Source organism: Ambystoma mexicanum, chromosome 11 (genome assembly GCF_040938575.1).
Source record: "Ambystoma mexicanum isolate Mex_15411 chromosome 11, UKY_AmexF1_1, whole genome shotgun sequence".
NCBI lineage: Eukaryota > Metazoa > Chordata > Amphibia > Caudata > Ambystomatidae > Ambystoma > Ambystoma mexicanum.
Window position 1 is genome coordinate 467,400,319 of NC_090934.1, and position 27,924 is coordinate 467,428,242.

At 49.2% G+C, this 27,924-nt stretch overlaps 1 protein-coding gene across 1 annotated transcript in view; it reads right to left on the bottom strand.

Moving 5' to 3' along the window:
* TSPAN18 (tetraspanin 18) overlaps nucleotides 1-24,915 on the bottom strand; it is a 466,236-nt gene extending 441,321 nt beyond the window's left edge. Inside the window, exon 1 of the mRNA XM_069623309.1 lies at nucleotides 24,668-24,915. The gene's annotated coding sequence lies outside the window, so the exon portion shown is untranslated. The remainder of the gene's footprint in view (nucleotides 1-24,667) is intronic.
* Between the last annotated feature and the right edge of the window lie 3,009 nt (nucleotides 24,916-27,924).

A 27,924-nucleotide genomic window follows, 5' to 3' on the forward strand; every position in this document is an offset into this window, starting at 1 on the left:
TGGCTAAGTGCTACGAGAGAAGAGAGAGTACAAGGAAGAAGGAAGCCAAACCAAGTTGCACGAAGGAGGGTACAAGAAGTAGGCAAGTGAAGACAATGGACGAAGGGCAAAGCGCAAGAGGGAGGGGGTACGTGGGTGAATGATGAGGGAAGGGTTGTTGAAGCAAAGGATTCCCTTTGAAGGAGCAGGTAAATGGTCTCAGTTTTTCTAGGGTGGGGCTATAGGCAACCAGTTGGCAGACCCAGATAGCAGGGCCAAAACATCAATGTCCCTCGGTTCTTGAAGGTAATACAGCTTAGAGATAAATCGAGAGTCACTGGGTGGAAGGATCTGAGTGCGTGTGTGTAGCAGAGTCTGGCTATGGGAGAGCACGGCGAAGAGGGCAAGAGGTGTTTTCCAAAATAATGTTAGTCCTGGCTTGAGCAGGGGCTCTGGCCTTTGTCCCTTTCCACTCGGACATGCCCAAATAGCAGGTTTACCTTTATTGGTTTGGCCATTAGATGTGGGCACTCGGGGGAGAATAAGGAAGGAAATCTGCGTGTCACATGACAATCTGGGACCCCAGCAGATGATTAAAATGTCCTCCAGACTTCCCTGCAAGGATGCAGGCAGAGTCCCTGGTGTTGCAGGCCAAAGTGACCTTTTACAGCCTCACTTAAATATTAAGCGATCTCACTTCAGGCAGATGGTTTTTATTTTGACCCAAGATGCGCTCAAAGACGATTTTATTTCTGCTGGGAATTATCATCATGTGTAGGTGTTCCTGTAATTGGAATTACTGGCGGTAACGAAAGTAGCACTGGCGCAAATACTTGCATCCCTTTTGCAAAGTTTAGTACCGGCTGTAATGGATTTCTTCTTGCTGTGATTCGCAATATTGCACCTCTGGGAAGAAATAGCAATTACCACCAGCTAGAATGATACCACCCTTTCTACAACGGTTCCCCAGGAGTCATATCCCTTAAAGGAGAGGATTCGCAACGCAGTGTAAAGAGGCTGCAAGCAACTTCTAGAACCCTACATTACAAGCAACGCAATAATAGAGTGGTTCAGTGAAATACTAAACTATTCTGGACTGCTAAGAGAATCTAAAAGCTGGTGACCGCATATTAAGGTGGACATAGGCAGCAGAGTGGTATAACCCCTGGAGATCCAAGTTAAGTATTATTGGTGTAGGATGATGTGCAATTAACAAGAAAAGGCCGAGACTCCATTAAATCATACACAGGCTCCGATTTCCATTTCAAGACATTAGAAAAACCCGTGTAACACCGAAGAAATGGTGGGTGTAAAATCATTGGCAAGGATGCAAGAATCAATTGAAATGAAGTCTGCACGGGAGGTCAATAAAATACCCTTCAGAAGCACAAATTAAATATGGACAAACTAGCGAACAAAAAAGATATACATATTGACCGTTACTTTTCTAAGCAAAGATTGAAGGCAGACTGGAAAATAACATTATCAGGAATGATTGGTAATAGTCAACAGCATTAATCCACACAATCTTAACCCCTAAGTGCCAGGGACGAGTGTGCTCGTCCTTTTTGCATAGACTTGCATAACAGCCTGGCAGTTAGCATACAGCACCAACAGGGGAGTTGCTAGGTCTGGAAAAGACCCGGGGCTACGCTGATGTCGGAACTGTTGGGACTGGGGGCTAGCTAGTCTTTTGGCTGTAGCTCCTGAGATTCTATCCGGGGCTACAACCAAAAGATCAGGGGCTATAGCCCCTTTAGCCCCCCCCTAGCAACGCCCCTGAGCACCAATATTTAACATCCAGATCTATGCGTAAGACTGTCCTGAATGAATGAAATTATGGTATTTCAGGTCTAAATGCACTTCTGAATTCCTGCTGCATCCCCATTTCGCACCATGGCGTCTCCTGTACTCGCGATGCTTATCACTGGTCTCTGGCTGTGGCAAGTCTGCCACATTTTTTCTGTTTTGCTCCTGCGAGGTGTGCATTTACTGTGCACATTCTAGGTTCTTATTCATTTTTGTGTGTCTTTTCTTTGACAGCTCCAGTGATGCTCTGACCACTGTTCTACAGTTCCCTTGGTTTGAGTCGTCTGTGCCGAGTCTTCAGCCATATGACCGCAAAGGAGGTGGTGTTAGTCCTTCTCCAGGAGTGTAGAGAACGGTAACATACGCAAAATCTTAGTATTGGACACAGCACTTCTGGAGGAGTACATTCTAGTTACCCCTAAACAATAGCGCTTTACTCACTGGAGGGCTGCCTGTGTGAGATATCTTGGTCACTGGGCCCACACCTTCAGCCATTCATTGTCTAGTGAAACATTCTACTCCGTTTTGCATTTCTATTTGCCATTTTGCCTTTAAAGGTCCGATTGTCTTAGCATTCTTATTCTGCTCCCTTCCACGACGTGGCCTTGTGTGCACATTTTAATTAAGCAATTGTGACTTAAGCCCCTCCTGGGCTCGGGCACGGTCATGTGTTGGACACATGTGCCACACCATGTGATGCCTCTAAAAGGGGCGAGCGGCTTTCAGTGAAAAGGAAGTGGCGAAGAACCCGTAAGCTTCATTGGATACCATATCGACGTGTTAGAGCGACTGGTGGATAGAACTCACCATATAGACAACTGCAACACTGTTCACCAGAGAAAAGATCAAGGAGCAACCGCACATCAGCCTCAACGGAGCGACCATCAAGTGGGAAAGCAGCAGGGGGAAAGCAGTAGTCACTACCTCTGTGTGACCCTGGACGGCAAACTCAACTGGGGAAGCCATATTGAGAATACTCAGCAGAAGGCAACAGGAAAGATGGCAGCACTGTACCCACTCCTGAAGACCAAGTCCATGCCTCTCAGGACAAAGATCAACGTCTACAAGGCGATCATCAGACCTACCCTGACGTATGTCTCCCCAGCATGGATGACCTGCCATGAGCGCCACCGAAAGAGTCTTCAGATAGTTCAGAACAAGGCCCTGCGGAAATCATCCGGAGCACCAATATTCACAATGATAGTAGACCTTCACAGAGGCATGGACATTGAGATGTTGGACAAACATCTAGCGAAGCTGAGTAAGAACTTCTGCCAAGGACTGGATCAGAACCCAAACCCTCTGATTAGAAGATTGACTGCCACCACTGCAAACCCCTTTGAGCGCTACCCATGGCCCATCATGGCAAAGACCCTGTGAAACCAGCCCTGCTGTGACAAGTCCACACAGACCAAGAATAATCCTAACCCATGACTATACACTCAACCCAAGAAGATGGAGTAATGAGGCTCAAGCCTCGGTATCCAAAAATCACAGCTGATGGAAGAAAATCTATCAGCAAGAAGAAGAAGCGCAGCTCGCCAGTTAATCATCCACTAATGGTGTGGCGTACAGTGCTTTGGTGTCATGTGTGGGGTGCCAGATTAGCTCGGAACCAGACAGACCAGCCCTAAACAACTGGCAATGAGGTATTCTGGCCTCACACGCTTCCAGAATCCCCGGTACTCGCATGACGTGCTCCAGCCTGGGGTAGCACGGATGCTGTGGAGCCTGGGGAGTCCACAGCTGGACGCTCCTGCTGCATATTCTGATCCCGCATGGGGCGGGGGAAGAGTGAGCGTTGCCGTCCACCGCAACACTTTGGATGGTGCCCTCATGGGGGATCCTAGCACGGCACAAGAATGACTGCTTCCCGTCGCTGCTCCTGCGAGGACAGAGTGTGATCGCAGCATGGGCCCCCCGCCGTATCATGAAAATACAAAAAAGTCTACCAAATGGAGGAGAGAGGAGCTGGGTCTGCTCCCATTAGCACAGAGAGCGAGATTGCGGTGCTCCTCCCCCCCTATGCCATGGATGGAAGAAACTCCACCTGGCGTGTGTTGTGTGGAGTGGTCTGTGCTACCACCATGGTGTGAGGATCTCCTGCACGGGAGAGGATACAGTGTGCGGCCAATGCTGATTTGATTAAAGAAGCGCTCCTGCCCAGGGGAAAACAGGGAGCAATGAGAACCGCTGCTCACTGGGACTGTGCAGGCAGTCCACGTTGCTCAGAAAGGGTCATGGAGCCCTCATGACTGGGTGCTCCCACACAAAAGAACCATGGCGGAAGAGGAGCAGCTGGTGCCATGCAACAACACGCACAACAGGCCCACGCCATAGCCTCATTAAGAACATGACTGCCGCATCATTCTGCGTCCTTCACCACACCTGCTTAGGGAGAAAGCAGGTGACTGACCGTCAGGCCCAGCAACCCCCACTGGGTAAGGAACACGCCCGGCTGTGGCTCTCACATTGGTAGTGCTTGTGCGGCCAAGCCAAAGAGAGCACAAGGCAGCCACTGCAGTAAGGTCGACATCTCCTTTCTGGGGAGGGTCAACGTAGCAACTCCCTAACACTCTGCTTGCAGCCCTTTCCCCATGGGAGCCCAGATGTGGCGTGGTCAAGTCTGCTGCAAGCTGCCGGCCTTGACTGGAAAAGCCTGGAAGTAGCCAACAACGGACCACTCCCTGCCACCACCATATGAACCGCAGTCGAGATGGCCCGTGGTGTGCCCCAAGTGCAAGGAACTTTATCCAGCAGTGAACTAGAAAGTTATAATAACCCCAGGGAGGTTAAGCACAGTAACTGATGTGCTGTTCAAACTGTGGTCGTGCATCTGCCAAATGATTAAAACGTACACTGTAACAAGTTGGGGTAAAGCATGGTCACCATGCTCAAAGAGAGCCCAGCAAAATCAGTGTTTCCGTCAAGTACCAAAATGCTTAAAATGGATCCAGTAAAGCGCAAGTTATACTCGCTTCTCCTCTCCTGGACTAAAAGTGGGCGGAGTTTCAAATGCAGGCAAGTTGTGTCTGGCAGCCTGTGACCATCTGGCTGTTGTAATGTGTCTACAAATGTGAGTAATGCAATGCTTTCCCATGCACGTGCCCAAACCGGTATCAAGTGTCACATCACGTCGCTGTTTGAACATTTACCCGTGGCATGGCATGGGATGTTGTGACTTAAGTCCCTCCTGGACTTGGGCACTGTCACGTGTTGGAAACACGTGACCCCATGTGATGCCTCTAATAAAAGGTTTATCATCCACTGTGGCGTGTAGTTCTTTAGTGTCTTGTGTGGGGCACCATGATTAGCTTGGGACTGGACAAGCCGGCCCCTTAACAGCAATAAACCCCATGCTGGGGGGACATTACTGGGGCAGGCACCCAATAACACTGGGGCATAATCTGAACCCGGTAATATCCCCCAAAACAAGGGGTTTATTACTATTAGCACCCCAACAGGTTATACCAGGATTTATTTTTATTTTGTTTAAAGCGCGGACCTAGCGTGTGAGCAGCGGAGCGCTGTACAGAGTGTGGGTAGCCAGCATTCGCTACTGATGCTATTTTTTTTCCAAGTTTAGGAACAGTGCGTTTGGCGTTATTCAACTTGACAGAAAAAAGATGGCTGCCCTGGATTAGGGAGAAGGCAACTACGTAGTCCCTTCTCCCTTTGCATGCTACCCGTTGCAGTCACGGAAATGTGCTGGGAACAAAATGTTCCCAGCACGGGCAAGGGACAAAGGAGCGCATGGTAAGTGGGGTGGGGGATGTAGAAATTGGGATGGGGAATGGGGAAAGAAAGCATGTGGGATCACTTACCCGATTCCTGGCAGGAAAGATGGCGGCTTCCTGCTACCGAGGAGGCTCAGAGCAGGGGCTTTATCATGAGGACCCCATCACGAGCCTCTCGATTAGCTGGGGGGGGCTGCCACCCTCCCTCCCAGCCAGGTGCTTATATGCAATATTAAGAAAGGTTTCCTAATAAGCCACACCAGTGTGGTTATAGCTACATACCTGGACCCCTTACTGAGCCTGAAAATCCGAAACCTCCTAATTGGTGGGAAGTACTGCATGCGAAACAAATCAACCAACTACGTCACACTATTCTTACAGCTCAAACGTCTGTATTCAGGAAACGTCTATTCGCGTTGGATTCATAGAATACCATCAACAACAGTGTGATATATATTGCAAGCGTATATTATTACATGATCTGGATTACGACAACACAACGTAAGCACGCACAGAATATAATAAAAGCAACTGCTACCCAGTGGCCAAAGTGTAAAACAAAAAGTAGTGGAACTATGTTCCCATTGTCATGACCCCCCTTCCCCCCTCCAACCCCTGCCGAGCTGGGCTTTTTGGCTGCTTGGGAATGTGTTTTATGTCCCAAGCAGTCTATAGAAATAATCTGGGCATGCAAGATAGCGAAGTGATATGTTACAGTGGCTTGTTATTGGCAGGACTCCGGTTCAAATCCCCAGTAGGGGAGAAGTATTAAAAAATAAAATGTTGAATTACTGGAACGATAATTCGGGTTACTTAAAGTAAGGGTACTATGATGGATTTCCCTGAGAAGTAAGGGAACGTTGGACCCTTTAGTTCCCGCCCACTTGGACCTCTGCTGCAACCTCATCCTTCAATCCCACTAGCTATAATCAGAGGGGAATAGCTTAGTCTAAAACAAGAGCACAATTCCCAGTATTATAAACCACTTGTAAGATTTCAGTGGGGTGTAACTTATGCAAAACGCAAAGGAGTAGCCTGGGTAAAGTCTCCATTCTGAAGGGGATGCTGCCTCCTCCTTAACAGTAAGCAAAGGCTTGTGAAAGCGTACATTAACTGCACAGCAAGCCCACAAGAGCTGGCCATCTGTAAACTCGGGGGAAGAGACCAGACAGCCAGATCTTTAAAATGGACCAGCCCAAAGAGTGTAGTTAATAGTTTATCTAACAGAGGATACTGGGTCACCCCTACAGATGAGGGGTGTATCGGCCACTTTTACACCCTAAAAATAGACAAATACTCCCCAAAATAAAAATAGGGGGTAAAAATACTCCCAACAAAAAATAGCTTTTACCCACAAAGCTTCATGGGTATGTTTGGACCAGTAGTGCATGTAGTGTCACAGGAAGAAACTGATATTATTACTGCCTGATGGGAAGAAGTAAACCTGTATCTTTTTATGTGCATGAAAAGCTAGGTGCAAAGACATTTTATTACAAAAACATGTCGGTTTTTCAGTTAAAACATATTTTTACCCACATATAAAAACTCTGATAGGTAACTGGACTTTCATGTTTACTCCCTAAAAAAAATCATGTTACTCCCAACTTTAAACAAGAGGGCGTAAAATACTCCCACTTCCTAATTTCATCTGGAGCGCTGCTCCGAGTTATGTGTTGGAACCTATAGCACCGAATTCTGCACGTGACTCTTGCATGTCCCGAGCAAATGGGAGCAATTGGTTTGCCTTTTCATGGTGGTTTAGTCACGAGCTACCTCGCCGCCCCCAGTACAGCACAGCACGATAGCTCACTGTCCCATTTCTACTAAAGCAATTCATCGTTCGACTAGGTCTGTCCCAGAGTTTGTATTTTCTGTGCTTCACCCCCAAAAATGGCACTATGCTTCTGCTCGCCATACGTTTTAAAGATCTGCAAACTTTGGATATAATTAGTAGCATAACATCCATTCATCGAGCCAGTGAAACATTCGGAAGGGTGTGGGTTCGATGGGGCTTTTTGCAAAGAGGCATCCTCAATATCTACTGCGTCATCACTTTTACCGATGTAGAAGACGCGAGACCCACGTCAAATCCAATCCTCCACCTGGTGGTCACTGCATGAAACGTGGTGGGTGTTTCTATACAGCGCACATCACTAACTGAATGACCTCTAGGCATTTGTGGATTTAGTGCATTCCCACAAATGTGGTGGAACCCTAGCGTACTGCCGACCATTGACGTCATTTTAGAGTGTCAGATAATGAATTTCGTGCCTCAGCCACCTAGCCGAATTTCAACAGGTGATCCACCGTGGCGCAGATTGGCAACATTCGTGGTGTACCATCAGACCCAGTTGTCTGAGACGAAGTTAGTCCCTCTGAGGCTGAGCTTCTGGCATGTTTTGATCATTTGAATGACCTCTGAACTATCACACAAGGGCCCCACCCTCGGAAAACTGTCATTATGAAAAATACATTGTTGGTGTATACCGGACACCATCCCAAATGCATTGCATTAGAAACCCAATAGATGACCCATCAATGCTTTTTCTAGGAAGGCTTCCTGCCCCTTCCTCTGAATTCTCCTGCCCTCCTCGTCCATGGCCCTGCCCCTCTGCCCACACACCCCTCCCGCACTCCTTTTCTCACAAACCCCACCAAATCTCTATCTGGTGGCCACACGTTGGCCTCACTGCAACCACCTCCACATGGTACGAAAGCACTCCAGAACACCTGTGTTCCTGGCACGCCCTAAATACCAGCCTTTTCCTTTGGAACCGCCCCCCACCCTCCAAATGATGTGAAAACAAAATGTTCATGCCCCGCTCAAGAGCAGAATCCCTGCCAAGCAGGGGAAAAGGGCGTTTTATTGTGTTCCCTCACGAGACCATTTTAGTTGTGGTAGTGGCCACACAATCAATACGCACAGCAGGAGCTGCGCGATCTTCAGGGCGCTAGACAAAGGGTGTGCAATTACATAGTACTCAAGTTTAGCCTAGCGAAATGTTATCGGGTCTATAAAAACCATGTGAACCATTGAAAAACAAATATCATCACAAACCAACGTTAAAATATAACTTATAAAAAGTAGCACTTGAGACCATGTATGGCCGAGACATCACCTTAGGGTCACGCCAGTCACTCAGCAATTACCATTTGGAACAGGGCCACTCATCTCTCAATCCACACTAAAGTCAAGCTAGATAGTGCACAGATCATTTCCCCTGGATGGTAGACAGGGTCCCTAAATGCGGACATACTCATCTATATATATTCTTCTTTGATTATTTAAAAAAATAAACGAAAGACTGGCATTGACCATTCGGTTTACGCAGCCCACAGGCTCATCTTTACACAGCCTACAGGCTCAATGTAGCCCACAGGCTCAACGTAGGCCACAGGCTCAACGCAGCCCACAGGCTCAACTTTACACAGCCCACAGGCTCAATGTAGCCCACAGGCTCAACGTAGGCCACAGGCTCAACGCAGACCACAGGCTCAACTTTACGCATCCCACAGGCTCAACACAGCCAACAGGCTCAACTTTACACAGCCCACAGGCTCAATGTAGGCCACAGGCTCAACGCAGCCCACAGGCTCAACGCAGCCCACAGGCTCAACTTTACGCATCCCACAGGCTCAACACAGCCAACAGGCTCAACTTTACACAGCCCGCAGGCTCAACTTTAATCGGTCCACGTCTCTCTATGTAGTGACGATGTCAGCTCCCAGTTACAATTTGATCGCCCAAATCATTACTGCTCCTTTACTTGGAAGGTGACCATACACAGTCAGTCATTTCAGAACCCATTTCCTCTTCAATGCTCTCCCCCAGAAAAAGAGGGAAAGCATGTAGGATTGACACCCCTTTACTAAAACAAGTCTCTGGAACAATCTGCGGCAGTTCCAGACCTCAATTCTTGTCTCATCTTCTGCAACGGGAGAAGGTGTGGGGGGACTAGCGGGAGGGTCCCCCTTTGCAGGGCCGGACCTGAATTCACACTTTGATTTAAGCAAGCCGTGAAACTCAAAAGCAACAGGTCTCTGAAATCCGACCCGAATTCCTAGAATCCTTCCTTGGACGTTTGGATAGAGTGAAATTCCAGAATAAACCATCCGAAAATTCGTGTATGCAAGAGCTCTTGGTTTTTACAGTTTCCATATTTAAAGCCACATTTCCAACTCCAATCTTTTTGGAAGGATTCCGTTTTTTGGGGGGTTAAATCAGAGTTAAAAGGAAGACTTTCGCACTGGTCTTGCACACTAATCGCCAAAAAGAAATTGATGTAAGATAAAGAATGGTCAACCAAGCGTATCCTTGGCGAGAACTCTTAGCCATGACGAGTGCTTGGCTCAGGCCAGTGGAAACTAATCTCACACTTCCTGCCACCTCCCTCTGCGTTAATAGCAGCTTGGACCGGTTCTGATCAATACAATCCAGGAGGAATGTCCAACATTAAGTGGTCCCCTCCATGAAAGCCCTTAATACATTTGCATAATTTATCACGAGCCCTGCTTCAAGCTTGAGCTTCCATCAGATCGCTGTGGCAATCCTGGTATCATTTGTTCATTCTTGGTGGAACTGAAGGTCTTCCAATATTGCCATCAAGTTTTTTTGCAGCTTTGCGTGTTCTAACTTCCCTGGGGTTTTACGCACACTGTAGTTCACAAATACATCGCACTGCAAAGCAGCAGTAATTCTCTGCTTCTTTCACTTGTTGTATTAATCCTTTTACTCCACAGAAATGGCAATCTAGAGTTCTTCATGTATGCTTAAATCGGCGATTTCGCAACGCTGGCAGCTAAGAGGGCACTCATGAAACTGGCGAAAAACGACCGGTATTTCTCCACGTTTCATGGCACCTGTGAGCCTCCTCACCCTCCTTACCTTTTTTACAATTGGTTGTACTTACTTGTAATCAAGCAGCACAGTGCTTATTGCATGCATCAGTTCCTTTCTACTGTGGCTTTGCAGTTCTCAGCAATCGCTCCCATCATGACAGAAATAGAAAGTGGGTTCTTTCATTTCAGAGGGACCTCCCTTTATGTTTCCATGGCGGATATCTTTTCTAGTGTTTCACTGTGGAAAAAAAAAGTGTTCACACTCCGTCTGGGAACCTGTTAGCCACAATGTAAAATAGGCATCCAGGGGGCTCCTAACTCTAAAGCCCACCATAGCGGCCTATACGATCAGATACAGACTAAAGGCTATGTTGAAGGCCCTTGTCAAGCCTTTAAGTGCGGGTATAGACCAGTACAACCGGATTTAAGAATCTAGTTCTCAATGTAATCATCTCAGAGCGGTATCGCTTGCTGAAATTCAAAACTGTGACCTGTGGATCCACGAGAAGGCGCTCACCCTGCTGAGTTATCTTATGAGCTGGGGTCAGTTGTTACCCCACCCATAAAGGCCTTCAATGGGTGTGACAAGGTTCAGATCACTTGAACCTATACTAATCTCCAGCATCATAAATGAAAGCAAACTGCAGGTCCCAGGTAGCAGACAAGCACCGATTATCATGGAGAGAGCATCCAGAATTCTACAGAACAAACATGAAATCCTACATCATGATTTAGACCACGCCCTTAGAATGTAGTACATTTGCAAATGATATGATGGGTTATTTATAACGCACTTAATACCCAGAGGTTTCTAAGCGTGGACCCGGGAATCGAACCTGTGTTGCCTTGCTTTCCAGGCGAGCACGTTGCCGCTGAGCTATCCTCCCGAGGTAAAGTTAGGAGCCCTAGTTAGGCTCCTATGGCTCCCATACCCTGCCTACTTTTAAAGTAACCATTCATCACGAGAAGTGCAAGGTCCAGCATCAAGAATTATTCTCCGTAGCAGAAAGGGGAGGTCCTTCCTCAAAGGGAAGTCCTACGTCAAGATTCCTTCCGGAACTAGAATGCAGAGGACTGTACCAACAGTGCTTCTTCAAGGGGTGTGCATATGGATGCATGTGTGCGAGCTATCCCGATTTCCCTCTCTCTCATACATAGGGGTCTGTGATCTTTTTGACACTGCGCAAGGTTTACACCACTCTGTGCCCGCCCCCACACTCTCCCTCTCCACGTCACCAGCGCCCCCCTCGGGCAGCTCTTGAATTAGGATGAACCATTTAACCATCTGTCCGCCTGTAAAATAAGTTGATTGGCCAATTCTATCCAGGAATGTCTAGGAGCCGTGTGAGAGCACTGCAAAGTTAACACGGAAGTAAAGATCTGTCCGGAATAATTCTGCTGTAACAAACCTGGCAGGTCAGTGAGGTTTTCCCCAAGGTCGGGTAAATCCGGACATCATGCCCAAACCGGTCGTCCAGCCAGAGCATGCGCCGCTCAAAGGGAACCCACAAGACAAGCAGACACGATGCACTGGGAAAAGTGGGTGTCCGCCACCGTGAAAGTGCCGACTGCTTCCCTCACACTCAGAAGCAAGGCTAGCTTCCGCCTGCCTTAGAGGCACCGAAGATGTACCTGGGGGCGTGGGAGGGTACCCCCTCCCTCCGACCCACTCACAGCCAGGTACACCTTCGGTAGCAGCAGTGTAAGCGTCCCTCTTACACAGATTAGAGATCATGTGGACAGGGACCATTCAAACCTCAAGACACACAGAATGGCGTGGAAAGCACTTCTGCCTAAACTCAGAACATACATGTACAACAGAACGATCTGCTGCACGTAGGCTCTGGTGAAAGTAGAAATGCAGGAGTCACCCTTGGTAAACCAGGGGAACAGAGGACACAGACCTCACAACAAACCTCACCAGAGAGCAATGTGAATGAAGTCCAAAATGGCAGCCTCATGGTATATAAACCCAACTCCCTTGACCATGGGTCCGCAAACTTTCCCTCTCAAGATCTTTTGAACTACATCTCCCATCAGACCCCGTCAGCTTAGTCAATGGTGGGGAACCGTGCAAGCTCTAGTTCAAAACATCTGGAGCACCTCAGATTCAGACTCTTGCCCTAGACCATGTGACTGAGGTCAGAAACAGAATATTGGGTAACGTGGAGTAACGAAGTATCAGTAGATCAATGAGATCAGTCAGTATCTGTCATGGGCCTCCTCGCCAATGGCGGGCGGGGGGTCATTAGATGTATTATAAGTGGAAGAGCCACAGCAGAGAGGAAGAAGCTGTGGGGACCAAGAAGTGGAAACACAGGGGTGGTATCTGGTGAAGTCTGGTGGAGAGAGTGCTCTGTGCGGGCAGCTCTCTGGCTTTGGTTGGGGTGGACCCAGGTGGCTGTACCAGAAAACCCAGGTTATTCGCTAGGTCCTGAAGCCAGGAGGTAGCAGCAGGAATTCAGAAGTAAGTCCTCAGAGCATCCAAGAACCAGCATAGCCCAATGAGTAAGGGACACTGGAGACTCCTGAAAGAGCCAGACAGGCCCAACTGATATTTGAAGAGAAGAATGGCGAGCTGTGAAAAGTCAGAAGCCAGAGAGGCTGCATGGCCAAAAACAAACCCCAGGGTGAACAAGAGGAAGTTCCATGACAAAGACGAGTGAAAGAGAGACAGAGGTACGAGCACACGAGGGGGACGAGAGGAAGTTCCATGACAAAGTCGAGTGAAAGAGAGACAGAGGTACGAGCACACGAGGGGGATGAGAGGAAGTTCCATGACAAAGTCAAGTGAAAGAGAGACAGAGGTACGAGCACATGAGGGGAATGAGAGGAAGTTCCATGACAAAGTCAAGTGAAAGAGAGACAGAGGTACGAGCACACGAGGGAAACGAGAGGAAGTACCATGACAAAGTAAAGTGAAAGAGAGACAGAGGTACAAGAACACGAGGGGAACGAGAGGCAGTACCATGACAAAGTCAAGTGAAAGAGAGACCGAGGTATGAGCACACGAGGGGAACGAGAAGAAGTTCCATGACAAAGTCAAGTGAAAGAGAGACAGAGGTATGAGCACACGAGGGGAACGAGAAGAAGTTCCATGACAAAGTCAAGTGAAAGAGAGACAGAGGTACGAGCACACGAGGGGAACGAGAGGAAGTACCATGACAAAGTCAAGTGAAAGAGAGACAGTGGTACGAGCACACGAGGGGAACGAGAGGAAGTACCATGACAAAGCCAAGTGAAAGAGAGACGAGGTACGAGCACACAAGGGGAATGAGAGGAATTACCATGACAAAGCCAAGTGAAAGAGAGACTGAGGTACGAGCACACGGGGGGAATGAGAGGAAGTACCATGGAAGTACCATGACAAAGCCAAGTGAAAGAGAGACCGAGGTACGAGCACACGGGGGGAATGAGAGGAAGTACCATGACAAAGACAAGTGAAAACGAGACAGTGGTATGAGCACACGCCAGGGAACAAGAGGAAGTACCATGACAAAGCCAAGTGAAAGAGAGACAGAGGTATGAGCACAGGGGGGAGGAAGTACCATGACACAGCCAAGTGAAAGAGAGACAAGAGAGGAAGTATCATGACAAAGCCATGGAAAGCAAGGTTCATTGTATGTCACCATGCAGAAAGTAGTACATGACAAATCAATGCAGTGATATGCGCGCAGCAATGATTTGTGCGTTGCATAGATCACCACCCTGTTGGTTAATGACATCTATGTGTGCTCCTCTATGTAACAGCACTTATACCTGTTTTTGAATGATGTGTCCCATGTCCATACAATAGCACACTGGAACGTTTTGTGTATGTGGCTCTGACGAGTATGTCATTCTGTGCCCACACTTAACCACATGAGGCAACTTCTTTGATTGCTTCAAGTTGTACATTGACTAGGCCAAACACCTGTTTTACACTGCCACACCATGAATTTCACAGATCTGCGTGATTTTACGGAACCCAAAAAGTTTGACTCCCAAAAGTTCGGAAATTATGTGGGGGCAGGGGGAGACCCCTCCACCTTACCCCTATACATTTTTTACACACTTTACCCCCCCGCCCCTGATATATATATATGCAGAAAATTGGGGGTCAAACTTTTTTTTTTTATTCGGTCCTTTTGTACAAAACCGATTTTCACTAGCTGCAGGCCAGCACTAATAAGATATGCTAATGCCCGCTCTGTTATATAAATATGGGCCTATTTTTGCAGAAAGAACCCCCCCATCCCCCGAGGCCTGCGTAATAGTGAGGAGGTGGTGGCTGAGGAACTGTGAACCCTTTACCACACATTAGAAGCTGATTTTGTTTGAAACGCTTCATCATCATATTACTGCTCAAGCTAAAGTTTGCAAGAGGTGCAATGCTTTCTATATATCCTTTCTCTGCCTTGTTTATTGGGTGTCTCTTGTATGGTATCCCTTACTGTCTATAGAAATAATTCTCTAAAGATGTTTCTGTTTTGGGGGCTGGGCATGCTCACACTGAGACCCAGCCCCTTCTCATCTCTCCAGAAACAAGAAGCAAAGAGCCCTTGTATCCCGGTATACTCTCATCCCAAAGCGTAAGCTGTTCGAATGAGTATGTATGGTTCATGGTTACGAACACTTTAATGTTAGGGTGTGTGACGTGAGCACCAAGCCATGCGTATGCCATGTATTTAACATACAAACCATTTATCAAATATAGAGATTGGTACTGGGTGAAAAGCCATGAAAAAGTGGCCAGTATGAAGTCCCCAAATACTTTCTTAAGGATGCATTTAATCTATAAACAGCCCCAAAACTATCTAAGGCTTCTGCCCACTCTGGTAACACAGAGTATATTTATGCCTATACGATGGAGGTTCTTGAGGTCAGGGGAGCCTGGATAGGTCTCCCATTGGAAAAGAGATTGTGTAGGACTTGTAATGACATGCAATCTATTGAGTCAGTTAAACATGTCCTTACTTCCTGCCCGGGATAAAATATAAATGGGCGAAACCCTCTTTTTTTGTGGGGGCCTGACTCTTGAGGGTGGCTGGTAGCAAAATTATAGGGGGTAGAGTCAAAAGCTTCCCTAGCCTAATGCGTAATGGGGGGGGGGTCAAGAATCCTTGCAAAAAGAACTGTGTGATTAATAGTTCTGAAGAAAAGGGGTCACCGTGGGGTGCATAGAAAACAATGAGGATTTATTTTGACATCTTCTTTGTGCCATAGCATAATACAAACAACATAGAAATGTGCATGTGTATTCTGCACAGTAGTGGGTTAGTATCTTTGTGACAGTCTAAACAATGTCTTATTACTGCACAGTTAGCATTCTCGTAGTGGTATCATTCTATTAATATATATATTGTTCATAATCACAATACATAAGTATTATGTATTGTGATTATGAATATATATTAATACAGTTCTTTTTGCAAGGTTTCTTGACCCCCCATTATGCATTAGGTTAGGGAAGCTTTTGACTCTACCCCCCTATAATTTTGCTTACTTCCTGCCCTACTCTGACAGTTCATTACGAATGTTATCTTGGTAATTGTGTGAAGAATATGGAGGATATTACCAGTGAAATACTCTGGCTCAGATGTGTTTCAGGGTATTGATATTGATATTTTATTTCTATCGCGCTCGTACACAAGTGTTTCACAGCGCGAAAAATCCACGGTATAGCCATGGAATAACTATTGCTATCACATAAGTATGTAAATGTGTGAGAAAACTTTTGTTGAGCTTTGAAGAAGATGTATGATGGTGGCTAACCTGTAATGTATGTGACCCAGTGGTCATGGTGATGTTTTCTGCGTTCCCTACATATATTTATATAAGATATGTCTTTCATGCATGATCTCATTTCTTAGGTTTCTTTTCTTCTGAGACGCTACTTTGTCAAATCTGACTTATACTATGTATTATTTTCAAGGTAGTTGAAGTTTTATTTGAAGTTGTTTCATATGAATGTTTTAAAATATATTGAAAAATATTGTATTAATGATTATCTACTCTCTTTTTTATCTTTTATATTATGTGTAAAAGTTTGATTAAACTATACACAAAAACGAAAAAAATACAAATATAAAGATCTCTGACCACATATTATATTCCTGAAATGCTCTTGTGATTTAATACAAAGCAGACAGGAACACTCATTGGTGCCATTTGTCCTCTTTCACACTCTCAGGGGTATTTTGAAAAAGTACAAAAAGGAGTGTGCCAGACTCTCGATCTTGGAATGATAACATTCCATCAGAAAATTATTCCTAAGGGCATCTAGTATTGCCTCTTGTGAAATACAAGTGAGGTGGTACGAACAGAAAAACTGCAACCCGTGGCCAGTGGGCCCACAGACTCCAGCAGGGTGGTTACATACACTGCAGTGTGCCAGTACGGACAGTTTGAAACTGCATTTAGGCAAGGCCTTCCCTAAGAGCAGGTGACAGAAGAACGATTTACTAGGGCAGCAACAGCTGTGTTTTCACATTAGATTTCTCCTGTAAACTGCTTGAATTACAATGTAATTAAACCAGCTTCATTTGGATAGCAATGATTTATTGATATAGAGAAGGGGTTTCGTGCATGACAGAGAAGTGTAGTTGGCAGTGATGTGTGTGGAGGGGAGGGGCAGAGGGGGGCATTCTAGTGTTTCGCCCTGCCACCAAGTTGGTTAGAAACTGCCCTGCATTGGAGTCAGGACCTCTCACCCCGCTTCCCCCAACTCCACGCAAGACCAATCATAACGTGAGGAAAAATTTAGGAAAAAAGTACTTTGGAAACCCCTCAGATGAACGAGTAGTTCGGCCGAGCAATCGCGATAAAGTGTTCTTAGGTCAATGGCGATATTGTCGGCGGATTAAGATAGCAGTGGCGTGCGGCGATGGGGGGTGAGAGACACTTAGACGGCGGCCCTCACAGAGTTATCTCCGACGCGTCGTTCGTTATCTCGAGCACTGCAGGGTGGCTTAAAGTCGCGTGGGAAAGCACTGACCCTGCAACTCGGCGCCCCAAGTACCCGAGCCATGCCTGAACCCCCTGCTCTATCCCCCAGATACTCTACCGTGGCCCAACATTTTCACTCACACAGCCTCTCCTCCACGACCAACACGCTCATCCATGCAGCCAACCCACGTACTTCACTGTCACTGCACCAGCCAACACACCCATACTGACTGTAGCCCCGGAAGACAGTACCCCGCCCCCAATGTGTTCCCCTACTTCCCTGTAGACCCCCTGCAAAGTGCACTGCGCTCCTTTCTCTACAGTAAAGTCGCCCACCCCGAGTCAGTCTATGCAGCAAACGGTCGTGTTTTATGTACAGGACTTTGTGACAGTTCTCGGCAGATTGCAGTCGGTCTCACTTCGTGGCAGAGACAGACGACAGACGACAGACAGCCCGCACGTTGCCCGAGATGACACAAGTTTGATCAACAACAGAACACCTAATACATATCAAGAGAAAACAACCCTAAAGACACGACTTTGTGGGCTCTTCCCAACATTCTTATTCTGCGTGGGGGGGGCGGTGTAAGGGGGATTCGGGCACCATCCCTTTTTAAACATGTCAGCTGGGTATTTCGGGAATTTATGCCGTGTTTACGCTTCCCGTGTCCGTTGGGTGTGAAACTGTGCAGCCTCCCATCGGAGGGTGTCTCTTTTCTCTTCTGCTCGCATTTCAAGCAGAGTCACTTCTATGCGCAATGCCAGGGCGCACTCGTTCTGTGTGGCACACGAGGAGCACTGCATATCGATGACGCAGGACGAAAGAACTTCGCGCTAAATCTCGGCCCCCTGCTTGTGAACGTCGCATTTCTAATCATTTGCAATAAAACTTCGTCCCAACGTCGAGTGGACCGCAGGCCATGACTTTCACGCCGTGTGACTTCTCTCCATTCAACACGAGGTGCTCGCGGCCTCGCAAGCGCGCGGGGTTCTCGTGTCAAAGCACGAGAAGTGACCCAAGAGAACCGCACCCCAAGAGCTGCGCAAGCATAGGAACCCTCGGAGATGGATACATGCAGAAGATAGCGCCCCGAAGCCGCGATGGTACCGCCCTGAGCGCGCGCGTGCCCCCTTTTAGAGAAACATAGCCGCTCCTAAAGCATTATGAAACACACACTGGTCACCAACCACACTTCGAGCCGCACAGTGATGGCACCGCAGTAGGCGAGGCACCCACCCACTGAGAACCACACTCTTATACCATCCAGAGGTCCTGCACACAGTACAACCCATGGCGCTGCATGGACTAATACCCCCTTCCCCTGAGAGCCAGAGTCATAACACTCCTAGAACATCACGAATCCCACCCTAACAGACACACTCGTACTGATCTGAGCCACACATTGAAACCACCACCAGAGCACCGCGGAGAGCACCCTGACAGCTGCATGAATACAGCTGTGAGATCTGCACGGACTGATACCCCCACTTCCCCCAAAGAACCACACAGGTATACCCCCTCTTGCATAATGAACACACCCCTAACAACTGCACAATGATACCACCCGAAAAACACACTGGTACCACCCTAACGGCTGCATGAATACTTCTGTAAAACCGACACCACCCCCCCACCCGAGCAATATAGTGATACCATCCCTAGAGCATCAAGAATACCACCCCAAGAGTTGCACAGTGGCAACTCATTGTGAGACACAGTGATACCACCCTGAGAGTCACACACTGGTACCACCCAAGAACCACCCAGGGGTAAAATGATGGGTGCTGCAAGAACTAATACCACTCTGAGAGCCACCTAGTGATGTCAACATTTGGGTATTATGAATCCCTCTGTAAGAGACACACACTGGCGCCACCCAGAGAGCCAAACAGCGATACCACCCCAAAACCACCAGGACTACTATCCTAAGTGCTACAACGTTAAACCACCCTGAGAGAACACTAGTACCACCCAAGGGTTGCACGGATACTTGTGTCAGAGCTGCTCGACTGATAACCCCACCCCCACGCCCCCAGAGCCATAATGTGATACCAGTCCTAGAGCATCACGAATACCAACCCAAGACCTGCACAGTGGCACCATATGGTGAGACAAAGTGATACCACCCTGAGGCGCACACACACAGGCACACACACTGGCACCGCCACCCAGAGAGCTGCATGAATACAGCTGTGAGAGTTGCACACACGGAGAGCCCCCGTGAGCCACACAGGAATACCACCTATAGTGCAGCTGCAGAGGGGCACCACCCGCATGAATACCATCGTAAGGGTTGCACGAACTGAGAGCCACCTAGTGATACCACAGAGTATGATGTATACCACCTTTGTAGCTGAAGGGTAATACAAACCTGAGAGGAGTATGAAACCTCTGTGAGAGCAGCACAGACACATACCCCGTGAAAGCCACATAGTAACATTACTCCCAAAGCACAATGAATACCGCTCTAAGCACTGCAGAGTAATAGCTGCCTGAGACGTAAGCAGCGATGGCAGTCGAGAGCTGGGCAGCGATTACTCCCCGAGAGTCCAAGAGCGGAATGCCAAAGCCCCCTGGAAGCTGCATGCCGACATCACCCTTAGAGTTGCGCACTTATAATATCCAGGAGAATGCTACCAGCCTGACAGCTGTGGCTACAATCCCATAGTGAGAGCTGCACGGCGCTACCAGCTCGAGAGTTGAACAGCTACAAACCGGTAGTGAGAGTTACATGATACTACCCGCCCGAGAGCTGAACAGCTACAACCCCGTAGTGAGAGTTACATGGTGCTAGCAGCTCGAGAGCTGAACAGCTACAACCCCATAGTGAGAGTTACATGGTGCTAGCAGCTCAAGAGCTGAACAGCTACAACTCCATAGTGAGAGTTACATGGTGCTAGCAGCTCAAGAGCTGAACAGCTACAACCCCATAGTGAGAGTTATATGGTACAACCAGCCCGAGAACTGAACAGCTACAACCCCGTACGTAGAGTTACATGATATTACCAGCCCGAGAACTGAACAGCTACAACCCCGTACGTAAAGTTACATGATACCAGCTCGAGAGCTGAACAGCTAAAACCCATAGTGAGAGTTACATGATAATACCAGCTTGAGAGCTGAACGTAGTGAGAGTTACATGCTGCTACCCGCCGAGAGCTGAACAGCTACAACCCTGTAGTGAGAGTTACATGATACTAGCAGCTCAAGAGCTGAACAGCTACATCCCGGTAACGAGAGTTGCATGGTGCTACCAGCCCAAGAGCTGAACATGTACAATAGCTTTGTGAGAGTTTTATGGTGCAACCAGCTGGAAAGCTGAACAACTAAAATAGCATGGTGAGAATTGTACGGTGCTACCAGCCCAAGAGCTGAACAGCTACAACCCCTTAGTCAGAGTTGCACAGTGCTTGCACCCAGAGAACAGCTACAACCCTGTAGTGAGAGTTACGATGTGCTACCCGCCCGAGCTGAACAGCTACAGCACTGGAGTGAGAGTTCCATGATGCTTACATCCAGAGAGCTGAACAGCAACAACCCCGTAGTGAGCATTGCATGATGCTACCGGCCCGAGAGCTAAACAGCTACATACAATCTTGCATGTGAGAGTTAAACAGTGCTACCAGCGCAGGAACTGAACACCTACTATCCCTTAGTAAGAGTCGCATGATGATACCAACCAGGGAGCTAGACAGCTACAACATAGTAGTGAGAGTTGCACAGTGCTTGCACCCAGGAAGCTGAATGGCCACAAAGCCGTTGTGAGTTGCATGGTGCTAGCACTGGGTAGCTGAACGGTTACAAATACGTAGCGAGAGGTGCATGGTGCTTGCACCCAGGGAGATGAATGTCTACAAGCCCTTAGTGAGCGTTGCATGATAATACCAGCCCGAGAGCTGAAATGCTACAATCTCCCATGTGAGAGTTGAATGGTGCTACAAGCCAGAGAGCTGAATTGCTGCAGTCCTCTAGTGAGAGTTGCATGTTCTTGAACCTGGGAGCTGAACGGTTATTTCCCAGTAGTGAGAGTTGCATGTTGCTTGCACCGGTAGCTGAATGGCTACAAACCCGTAGTGAGCATTGCATGATGATGATACCAGCCCGAGAGTTGAAAGACTACAATCGTGCATGCGAGAGTTGAATGGTGATACCGCCCAGAGAGCTGAACAGCTACAACAGCTTTGTGAGAGTCATATGGTGCTACCAGCCCGAGAGCTGAACAGCTACAGCCCTGTAGTGAGAGTTGCATGGTACTGGAAACCGGGAGCTGATTGGCTACAAACCCGTGGTGAGCGTTGCATGATGCTACCAGCCTGAGAGCTGAACAGCTACAGCCCTGTAGTGAGAGTTGCATGGTACTGGAAACCGGGAGCTGATTGGCTACAAACCCGTGGTGAGCGTTGCATGATGCTACCAGCCTGAGAGCTGAACAGCTACAGCCCTGTAGTGAGAGTTGCATGGTACTAGAAACCGGGAGCTGAATGGCTACAAACCCGTAGTGAGCGTTGCATGATGCTACCAGCCCGAGAGCTGAACAGGTACAACCCTGCAGTGAGAGTTGCATGGTACTGGAAACCGGGAGCTGATTGGCTACAAACCCGTGGTGAGCGTTGCATGATGCTACCAGCCTGAGAGCTGAACAGCTACAGCCCTGTAGTGAGAGTTGCATGGTACTAGAAACCGGGAGCTGAATGGCTACAAACCCGTAGTGAGCGTGGCATGATGCTACCAGCCCGAGAGCTGAACAGCTACAACCCTGCAGTGAGAGTTGCATGGTACTAGAAACCGGGAGCTGAATGGCTACAAACCCGTAGTGAGCGTGGCATGATGCTACCAGCCCGAGAGCTGAAAGGCTACAATCGTGCATGCGAGAGTTGAATGGTGATACCGCCCAGAGAGCTGAACAGCTACAACAGCTTTGTGAGAGTCATATGGTGCTACCAGCGCGAGAGCTGAACAGCTACAACTCTTTACTGAGAATTCCATGGTGATACCGGCCCGAGAGCTGAACAGCTACAACCCTTTACTGAGAGTTCCATGGTGCTACCAGCCCGAGAGCTGAACAGCTACAACAGCTTTGTGAGAGTCATATGGTGCTACCAGCGCGAGAGCTGAACAGCTACAGCCCTGTAGTGAGAGTTGCATGGTACTAGAAACCGGGAGCTGAATGGCTACAAACCCGTAGTGAGCGTGGCATGATGCTACCAGCCCGAGAGCTGAAAGGCTACAACCCTCCAGTGAGAGTTGCATGGTGCTTGCACACAGAGCTGAATGGTAACAAACCCTGTAGTGTGAGTTGCATGGTGAATCCAGTCCGAAAGCTGAAAAGCTACAACTCAGTAACGAGCATTGCATGGTGCTTCCAGCCCGAGAGCTGAACCACTAAAAAGCAGTTCGAGGTTTGTATGGCGTTAACACCCAGAGAGCTTAACGACTGCCATAGCGGTGTGAGAGTTGCATGCTGCTACCACCGGAGAGCTTAATGGCTGCCATAGGGGTGTGAGAGTTGCATGCTGTTACCACCCGGAGAGCTTAATGGCTGCCATAGCGGTGTGAGGGTTGCATGGTGCTACCACCCGGAGAGCTTAATGGCTGCCATAGCGGTGTCAGAGTTGCATGCTGCTACCACCCGGAGAGCTTAATGGCTACCATAGGGGTGTGAGAGTTGCGTGGTGTTACCACCCGGAGAGCTTAATGGCTGCCGTAGCGGTGTGAGAGTTGCATGCTGCTACCACCCGGAGAGCTTAATGACTGCCATAGCAGTGTGAGAGTTACATGCTGCTACCACCCGGAGAGCTTAATGGCTACCATAGCGGTGTGAGAGTTGCAGGCTGCTACCACTCAGAGAGCTTAATGGCTGCTGTAGCGATGTAGAGATGCATGGCGTTATCACCTGGAAAGCTTAATGGGTACCATAGCGGTGTAAGAGCTGCATGCTGCTACCACCCGGAGAGCTTAATGGCTACCGTAGCAGTGTGAGAGCTGCATGGTGCTATCACTGGAGAGCTTAATGGCTGCCATAGCGGTGTGAGCTGAATGCTGCTACCACCCAGAAAGCTTAATGGCTGCTGTAGTGGTGTAGAGATGCATGGTGCTACCACCCAGAGAGCTTAATGGCTGCCATAGTGGTATGAGAGTTGCATGGTGCTACCACCCGGAGAGCTTAATGGCTACCATAGCAGTGCGAGATGCATGGTGCTAGCACCCGGAGAGCTTAATGGCTAACATAACGTGTGAGAGTTGCATGCTGCTACCACCCGGAGAGCTTAATGGCTACCGTAGCGGTGTGACAGCTGCATGGTGCTACAACTGGAGAGCTTAATGGCTGCCATAGCGGTGTGAGAGCTGAATGCTGCTACCACCCTAAGATCTTCACTGGTACAGCACACTTGAGAGCTAAGGAAAAGGACATTGTAAGAATGAGGTGTGGTCTAAAAACACTGACCGAACTCACCAGAAAAGCCTTCAAGTATAGCACTGTGTCCCACACACACACACACGCACACAAGTGCTGCCTGTTCCTCAACTGACCCCTCCAGCTGTGTATTTAACTGCTAAATACTTCCCACATCACGATCACCATTTATAACCACTAACAGAATAAGTCCCCGCTCCCTCGCAAGCATCAGCCTCCACGTGTAGCATTGCCCAGCCATTACCCAGGCCCATCACCAAGGCACATCATCAGATCTGCCCCCTCGGCTTTCCCTTCCGCCCCACCACCACCACCCCATACTGTTCTGTCACAGACAGTTATCTAGGAACAGGGACACTTTTGAGGGATTATTCTAACCCCTGTCCACCCCAACTTGTAGCACTGTCCTGCCACCACCAAGACCCATCACACCCTAATCAGATCTCCCCCTGGGCTTTCCCTTCCGCCTCTGCAACAGACGCTTATCTAGGAACTGAACATCGACACTTTCGATGGATTATTCGAACCTCTTTCTACCCCCTCACTTTTGATTAAGAGATGGCGCCCCTCAGGACATTTGAATCAGATAGGACTTTTTAAAAGTTTTGTGTGCTTTCCGGGGGGCAGCGGGTGTTTTGGTTGGGCTGTGGGTGGGCATATATAATGTATGGCTTCGTGAGGGGGTGAAACGGGCACTGTCACCTCCGCGCTTTGTGTGTGGGGGAGGAGGTGCGGGGGGGGGGGTGGAATTCGACTGTAAGCACTAGCCGTACAGTGCTCTTAGGGGGAGGGTTATTAAACCGCTGACACCAACACAGTATTTGATGCACACACACTACGTTCAGTATACTTTGAACGAACATAAACATGCATCATTCCTGGGAGTTCATGTTAGTGGGGTGCGGAATGAGAGGGGAGGACGGGCGGGTGGCTGAGCAGGGGGGTACAGTAGCTCGTTACCTGCCAGAGAGAGTCCAGCGCTGAGTTGGGGTTCGTAGTCAATCGTGGGGAGGGGGCTAGCTCCTGGAGGGCAGTGTTAAGCGGTGTCTCTCGGAGTGAACACCTCCTCCACAGGCGGGTGGTCTTGAGCTTAAGGACAGGCGCAGTAGCCCCAGGGTCCCTTCGCCTCCTGTGCCCCGGACTCGCTGTCTCTGCTTTCCTGACCGAGTCTGTTGCTCCCCCAGCTCACACTCCTCCTCCTGTTCATTCAGCCCTCCCCTTCCATAGACCCTCCTCCTCCTCCTGCTGCTGGAGTACGGGTGGCAGCAGGAAAGCCCCCGCCTATCCAGCAGGGCCGGGTGGTGGATCTGGAGTGGCATGTGCCGAGGTCAGAACAAACAAACAGGAGAAAGGAAAGTCACCAATCACCCTGTGGGTGTCCTGAGAACTACTGAAGCCCGCTCATCACGCAGGCGGACGGAGGGTCGACGGAGGCAGCGCAAAACTCACCCCAGCACCGGAACAGGGGGAGGGGGAGGGGAGCAGCAAAGCAACACACACGAATAGTAGTTGGAGAAGTAGCAAGCTCACGGAACTAACCCACTGCCTGGCACGGGGACGGTGGGCACTCAGAGATAAGACCACTTTCCAGCAATGGGCTGCAATGAGCAGTGGCAAAACACCAGCACTGCCCGAGGCAGTGGGTACTCGGGCACACAGCAATCCTTCCCATCCACCTTTTCGCCCTCTTCTTCCTTCCTGGCCTATTTTCGCTCTTCTCCCTGTTCCTCTGGGAACCAGACTCCCTACACGTGGAGGCAGGGTGACGCACACCCATATACATTCAGGCCTTCTAAGAGCTCCCGAAATCCAATGCCCGCCAGTCTACAAACGCGCCTCCTCAGCATTCTTATACCCCACTGGCCTCGAGCTTTCCAGACAGTCTGGAAGAGCTCTCTCTTTCCACTGCCCCCTTCTCGGCACACGCCCTGTGGCCCTGTCTCTTTGTAGCCACTGCGAGTGAATGGCGTTCTTTGCTCCTTTCATTAAATTGAGCAGCAAATGATTCAAAAAGTTGGAAGCCAGAAATAATTGCACCGGACCCATTCGCTGGCTGGTTTACAGTACTAGGGGTGAGTACGCTCGTCCTTTTTCATAGTAGCCCATAATAGCTCAGCACTTTAGAACAGTATTGGTCACTGAATGAGCAGTTGTTACTTAATACGCCCACAGAGGGCGCTATTGAGCCTTAATCAGTTACCACACTGCTTGGAGACCCTACCCATAGGTGGACGACCACTCATGCCCCCTGTGATGCTGGAAATGCATCAGAGGGACAGGGCCTCTGAATCCTTGTCCTTTACTGCTTTTTATCGTGTGTTCTATCATGTTTTCTGCCCAGGAGTCCATGTGGGACTCTTGGCAGTGCAGCTCTCTCTTTTGGTTTGGTGAACAGACCCCTGGGATACCCTTATGGCACCCATGGGTAGGGGTACAACCCTGTGCCCCTAGTGTATGTTTTTGGGCACCTGTGGGTGGCCCACAGAGCAGGGTATGGGCTGGTGGCAGCTCCATGCTGAATTTGACAGGTGCTCTGGGTGTCCTCCATTTTAGGATACCCAGGCCCTGCCATTGGGATCAGTTGATTCCTGATAGGAAACAAGATGGCCCCTGTGGCCTCTTGCTTTCTATTGCCTGTTACCTTGTTTTCCCAAAGTCCTGGGAAGCCCTGACTCTGTCCCTTCCCCCTGACTGGCTGTTGGGTGGAAGTTCCATATATGGTGTTGTTGTGAAGGCCCAGCTAGACTGACTGTAGTCTTCCCAGTGACTGTATGTTGTGGGTACCTCCTGTGGGTGGGCCCTGGGTGAATGGAGTGTGTGACCAATATACACTCCTTGTTGTGGTTGTCTGGTTTCTGGCATGAGAGACAAAGACTGAGACAGCCCTGCCCGAAACTGGCCTGAATGCAGTGTGTAGCGTTGAATGGCTGGGTACTTGTCCCAATCCACATTCCTTGTTGTGAGTGTCTGATAGGGAGGAGTGTGGCCTGAATGCACTTTGTGCCTGATTGGCTGACTGACTGCATGAATGCCCCTCTGTATGATTGGCTGCTCAGTGTGTGCCAGCAGTGTGGATGAGAGACAGAATAGTATATCTGGGGACCTCTCACCACTGTTCAGGGGGTTCAGGAACGTTCAGAAGTGTTCAGAAGCGTCCTGGAGCTGAGTCTCCACTCTAAGAGTAACTGGAACTGCTGATCCTCGACGTCCAGCTGGAAGAAGAATACTTGCTGTGGCATTTGCTTCGACCGATCCGAAGGCTGCCGAAATCGTCGAAGACTGACCCGAGAGAGGACCTGGTAAGGCGCACTCTTCCCGTGCTCCGAGGGACCATCGAGCACCGCTCCTTCTTCGCCGAAGCGCCCTGGAAGACAGACCCTCGAAAGGCTGCCGACCCGAGACGGGATTGCCGAGGAGATCGAAGTGAAGCACCCGGACATCGACGCCGTCGAAGTCCATTGCCGTCGACCAGGGTTCGCAGGTTTGTGTAACCGCTGGAGGCCCGTCGAAGTTGTGTTGCCCAGCCGTGGGAACCAATTGACGCCGTGCCGCCGACGACCGGAGCCGTCCGCTCCCTTGCCTAAGAACATTCGAATCGAAGGACTACCTCGTCCGCACCGTCGACCGCTTTATCCTGCCGGAGAAAGTCGAGGACGACCAACGCGCCGAGGAGAAACCTGCCGGTGGGTTTCCCGCCACCCGAAGACCACAAAGACTCGAACGACTCGACGCCCTTGCTGGGCCTCCGTCTCCACAATCTTTGCGGTCCAGAACTATTGTCACCGAGGTGCCCCGCACGCCTCTGCCTTGCAGGACGCTGACGCTCCGACGCCGACGAGCACCGCTCGGACGAAGCTGCCGCCTCATCGACGCCGTTCTACCTTGTTTGTCGACGGACGTTCGACGCACCGTGCCTCCCGCTTGAAAGGGAAGGCATTCAAGAAGGGCCGTCGATTCCCCGTCGCCGAACACCGAGTTCCTCGACGTTTCTCGACACCTCTCTATGGTCCGTGACTCCCGCTTGAAAGGGGGTCGCTCAAGAAGGATCTGTCGACGCCTCTTTGAAGAACTCGACTCCACCAGGTACATTGGGGGGGTAAAAACATTATAGGAAGGAATAAGACTTGCAGAACAATATACGGACTGGGCTTGTGCTATATCTTTATTTTACAGGTTGCCCAGGTGGGGGGATCTCCACACAGAACTGTGCCTAGTGG